This window comes from Austrofundulus limnaeus, unplaced genomic scaffold (assembly GCF_001266775.1).
Source record: "Austrofundulus limnaeus strain Quisiro unplaced genomic scaffold, Austrofundulus_limnaeus-1.0 Scaffold126, whole genome shotgun sequence".
Lineage (NCBI taxonomy): Eukaryota > Metazoa > Chordata > Actinopteri > Cyprinodontiformes > Rivulidae > Austrofundulus > Austrofundulus limnaeus.
In genome coordinates, this window is record NW_013952528.1 from 836,429 (window position 1) to 842,130 (window position 5,702).

At 41.5% G+C, this 5,702-nt stretch overlaps 1 long non-coding RNA gene across 1 annotated transcript; it reads left to right on the forward strand.

Annotated features, from left to right (window-relative positions):
- The first annotated feature begins 2,659 nt into the window (after positions 1-2,659).
- On the forward strand, positions 2,660-3,024 carry LOC106522287 (uncharacterized). Its single transcript, XR_001310761.1, has 2 exons — positions 2,660-2,893; positions 2,959-3,024. It is a non-coding gene; the product is annotated as an uncharacterized LOC106522287 (long non-coding RNA).
- Positions 3,025-5,702: the final 2,678 nt, after the last annotated feature.

Sequence of the window (5,702 nt, forward strand, 5' to 3'; positions counted from 1 at the left end):
TAAATAAATAAATAAATAAATAAATAGTTGCCTCGCTGCTGGTATTAGTTCTAACTTTTCTGACCTGGAATGGTCCACTGAGGTTTGTCGACCATTTAAATTGTTCAGCTAAATTAAAAGCACAGCAGTGGTCCTCTGTTTTGCATGCACCATATATTGTTTTATGAGAAAATAATTAAGCGTGTCATTAAAAAAGTCAGATTTATGCTTTTTTGTGCCCTTTTAATCTGTTTGCAGTAAGATTAAATTTGGGCATGTTTGCAAGTTGTGTCCACCTGTACAAGTAAAAGGGGAAAAGTGGGTAGAGAAACTTCATGGATGCATGTTATGTCCCTGAGAAAACCAAGTCAATTTATTTCACTTTACACAACCTTTTGCAATACCATTATCAAAAAATATACACCCCTCTGATTCCTCACAACTGCACTTGAAGTATATTTTCTCACGATGTTTGTAGAGAGAGGTGAACAGCAGGCTGAGCAGTCGAAGCCAATCAGTGCTACTCGGGCTCTTGCAGGATGCTCACTACAAGGTATCCTGGAAGGCTGACAGAGCCAAGCACCAAAAGGCCCTTCATACCTCCCCGCTCCCATGCAGGCACCTCGTCATCTCAAATTAGCCCCCCGTCTGCCCTGCATGGCACAAAGATGTGTGTGCCGGCGCATCCCACCAGCCCGGAGTCTCCTGGAATCTGGATTCGTCTGTGGAGAGCTTTCATCAGCGAAGTCAGTGCTCCTGCTCAACCCCTGAGGCAAACACTTCGCCTCCTCTGAATGACTTTGTTAGACACGCACGCTGTTTCAGAACAGGTAATGTTGCTCCTGAGATCAGCAAACAACCCCTTCATGTTATCGCTTCATTTGCTGTTTGAATTACCTCCAACTTCCAGCCCAGACATTAGGAGTTGTTGTTTAAACTGTAAATAAGGTCTGATTTACAGTTCTGTAGGTTTGCCAGTAAAAGTGGTTCACTAAGCATTTTACAAGTGGAGTGGGAAAAGAGAAAGTCCTGTAGGGTTTGTAGCAGTGAGATTTATCGCTGTGTTACTGATGTGAATGCTTCTGCTACAGGGCAACTGTAAAAAGGCTAACTGGAACCTAAACACGACACAGCTCCAAATGTACACGTTTTCTCCGCTTTCAGGTTATTTATTCATATTAAATATAAAAAAAGACCTAAAAGGTCAAGCTATAAACACACAGGTGGAATTAAGGAAACTTTCACACCAAAATCAAACTCTAGAAACTAAGCCTTTTAAATAAAGCTAGGCAAGTAAGTAAAGTGGCACAGAGTTCAACCACTGTAAAGGCTGATTTACATATTCTCATGTCACGGCGTGACAGAAATTGTGCCACTTCCGTCTGTTTTCTCCGACACCCTGTCTTGTACATTTACCCCGGTCAGAACTGTGTGCGACTCACAGTGTGTGGTTGGTCAGAACTTCATGGGCAAGTTTGTTTTTTGTAGAGCAACGTGCACTTCTGAATGTCATTTTGCTGAAAATGGTCCTCTCCCAGAGGTTGGTTCAATCTTCATGGGTAACAAGGGGAAAATTCCCCCCCGACTCCTCATACAACAATACAAGCCTCTCTTCAGAAGTCATACATTGTCGAATGAAAAAACAACTATCCTTCTGTCACTGTTGTTGTTTATATGCTTATATGCTGTATGTGATACATTGGGAGTGCTGTGGGTGAGATTATGATCTTTTTTCCCAAGCATTTTCTACGTGACGGTAACCACTCATGAAAAGATGCCTGAAAAGATGTAAGCACTGATTTGCTGTCTCACATCTTGTTGAAGTTTAAACCAGCCGTAACTCAATAAAGGTCTGGCATTCTTTGAAGGCATGCAAATTAGGATCTTCTTATAGTAAGAAATGATTTGTGTTTTTACTGGCTAAGGTCGATCATTTGGTAGCTATTTCAATTTGGGTTGACTCCTAAAATCAGGAGTGTAGGTGTACAGGCAATGAATATTCGGAGAGTCCTAATGCATCTCAGTAATCCACGTAAAAAATCAAAGAGAAAAAAATTGTATAAGTCTTCTGGACGGGTTCTTCTCTAATGAAACGTTTCGTCTCTCCTCCAAGAGACTTCTTCAGTCTGAGAGTTTCAGGCAAAATTCAGGCTTTTAAGCCCAGCCTCCGTGTGACTGATGCTCACATCACATGGCTATCGTTGACACCAAATTAACACCTATTGTTAACAGGGGCTGGAGTGATACTGGCAATCGCAGCACTGTAGGAGGGGGACAAACTGAAAACGGAGGCCTCCACCTCTGTTTAATGATGGACGGTCTTTCTTCACAAAAATGGCTTCTTTTACTCCTCTCTCAAACCAACGTTCCTCTCTATCAAGAATGAGAACATCCTCATCTCTGAAAGAGTGACCGCTTGTCATGTTTTGGGCTGCTCCATCTGTTCCTGCCCCTCTGTCACTCTCACTCAGCTCCTCTGATTACTCCATTCCTCCTCACCTGTGCCACAGCAATCAGCCTCATCTGCCTCACCTGTCCTCTCTCCTATTTAAGCTCCTTTCCCTCACTCAGTCTTTGCCAGATTATTGAACGGTTCACACCCAGTATGTCCAGCACTTTTTCACAGTTCATGCCTGATCCCATGTTTATGACCCTTACGCCTGCCTCTCGACTACTGATTTTGTCTGCCCCTTATCTGCCACTGTCTCGCTCTCTGACCACCGGCTCTCGGACCTGTTTCTGTCACCTGGACCTTGCCCCTTGGATCACGTTTTTGGATTTAACTAACAATCTCGGACCACACAGTTTTTGACCTCAGCCTGCCCCAAGGAAATCGGAACCAAGCCCAAGCCCCAAAGATCACAGGACTCTGCATCCTCACCTGGACTGGTCGATTCACTCTCATCCCCAGAAGGTTAGTTGCAGAGCAAGCAATATCTCCTTGTTTGTTTTTTGGCTCCATTCTCATTTCTGTTCCAGAGTGTGCGGTCCAGGGGTTCAGATTCCCGACCAGTCTCCATTTTAAATAAAGTACTTAAAACTTTATCTTGTTTGCGTGCTCAGAATCCTTCCCACGCTTCTTGTCACCGCTGGCCTGTAAATGAGTGAAAACTGCAGAGTTCTGGCCATTAGATGCAGCTCGTCTGTGTTGGGACATTCTTTTGAACAGTGGTTGCTTTGTTTCCAATTTGTTTCCCCTTTGTTTTTTGTCCCAACACAGACGATCTACATCTAATGGCCAGAACTCTGCAGTTTTCACTCATTTACAGGCCAGCGGTCACTCCTTCAGAGATGAGGATGTTCTCATTCTTGATAGAGAGGAACGTTGGTTTGAGAGAGGAGTAAAAGAAGCCATTTTTGTGAAGAAAGACCGTCCATCATTAAACAGAGGTGGAGGCCTCCATTTTCAGTTGTCCCCCTCCTACAGTGCTGCGATTGCCAGTATCACTCCAGCCCCTGTTAACAATAGGTGTTAATTAGGTGTCAACGATAGCCATGTGATGTGAGTATCAGTCACATGGAGGCAGGGCTTAAAAGCCTGAATTTTGCCTGAAACTCTCAGACTGAAGAAGTCTCTTGGAGGAGAGATGAAACATTTCATTAGAGAAGAACCTGTCCAGAAGACTTATACAATTTTTTTTCTTTTTAATATTCGGAGAATTGTTGTTCTTGAGATTCTTTGCCATTTCTTGCTTTCAGACTGTAGGTTTACTTTTGGTTCGTTGAGTTTCCAAAAGCAGAATGGAAGGCAGAGCTTTCAGTCATCAGAAACCAACCTGATAAAACTAATTAAGCATATTTTACTACAGTTAGAAAGTCAAAAGACCACAACCACATTTTAGACAAAAAAGCCTTCAGAATATGCTGCTCTGTTTTATTTCTTCTCATTCTTTTTCCATCAGTGGAAAAAATAAAAAATAAAAATTCCTCCCCCACTTTCTGTGTTTCACATAACATAAAGAGACAAGGTTCCAAAATGAAGCATTTTATCTCGCTCCACAAGCAGCCATAACAAATATGTTTGTTGTTTTTTTTCCCCCTATTTCCCCCCCTCGCTGGTGGGACATGAAGTGTTTGTTAATAAGTAAGACAAGGCTGCTTTTTATTTGTGCCACAGAAACATTGTTATTATGATGTTTCTTGCAGTGGAATGGAAAAGTGTGCCGACGACAGGTCACAGCTCCGCTCGTATTTGCACATTTAAAAAAAGCTTCACAGTTTTCCTCTCMTTATTATTCCCTTTTTTTATCCTTCGACGACTTCGTAAAGGGTCCCCGCAGATGTTCCCTCGGCTTTATGTCAAAAAGCTWTCTGACTGATACGAGAAAATGTCAGCTGAATCCAAGATGCAAAAAAAATAACAACCTGATTATTTCTTTCTGTGAAAGGTCACCGGTGACACGGTGGGTTTTCAGGAAAATCTAAGATAAAATTTGTAAGTTTGGCGTGCCTGGTCGCACCGGAGCTGTTTGAATGCTTCTCTGCTCAGTAGACAGAACAGTCAGGAGCTCAGCGAAAAACACGAGATATTTTTTTTGTTTTGCATTTGTTTATAAAATCATTGCGCGCCTGATAAACTCTGTGTCACTCAGCGGCGGCTGCAGCTCATCTCAGGACTTTTGTTACGCATTCACGGTGAGCGTACGCTGTTTATGGAGGCTGACACAATCTCATGTCTCCATCAGGCTGATTGTGCACATGCAGTCATTTTGTTTTTTCTTCCACAGACTGCTTTGCTCACACGGCCAACGGTCAGAAGATTGCTTTTTGTGGACTGCATTCTGAGCAGTTACTTCAAGCGTTACACAGACACACACACACAAAAAAAAAAAAAGCGAGATAAATGTAAGTTTGCAGGAAAACTGAAGGAATAATTTTGTGTGGTACGTGGATAAAAACAAATATACGTGCCGACAATGTTTCATGTGACTCCCTGCAGAGAGTCGGGCAAATTTACACCGGAGCTCTGCAAGTGAATGCAGCACAGCAGGCCCTTTCTTTTGCCTAATGATGCAAATTATTAAAAATGCCTTCCATCCACAACCTGTTTCATGCATTTTCTTCCTGAAATAATTGAAGCATTTTTTATAACCTCAATTATCCCCCTCCCCCCCTTCYCTCCCCGCTTTTGCCTCCTAATTGCTAAAGATTCAGGCTTTGCCTGCAAATATTGGGAGTCATCACAATACCAGGCATGTTATTTTCTCCTGTCAGTCTTGTACAATAGAACAGAGAGGCAGGAGGGGGGTTATAAATATTTACTGAAAGAAAAACATTAATTTTTTCCACTTTCTGCCTCGGAAAAGATACACGCATATCCCACAGAGGGAGTAATTATGCCGAATATTGACACAGTACTCTTTTGGTTCATGAAACAAATGGCAACTCACACCTGATGCTCCGACTTCCCCAACTCTGCAGAGTTTTATAAACCAATTCTTTCTTAGTCTTTTATTAATTAACCCTCAAGTAATAATTGTAGGTTTTTTTTGGTTTGTTTTTTGGTTAGGTGTTAGTGGGTCAGATCAAAAACATAAGCTTTTAAAAATAGATTTGAAATAATTTGAATACTTCACATTAACTTTATACAAATGTTTTAATTTGCTAAAGTTRTATCAAATGTATGACACGATAACATTTATTTATAAAAAAATGTATACTGTATCAGTTTTTCATTATACATTTATAACCAAAAAAAATGTTTTGAGATCCTAATAGTCTAT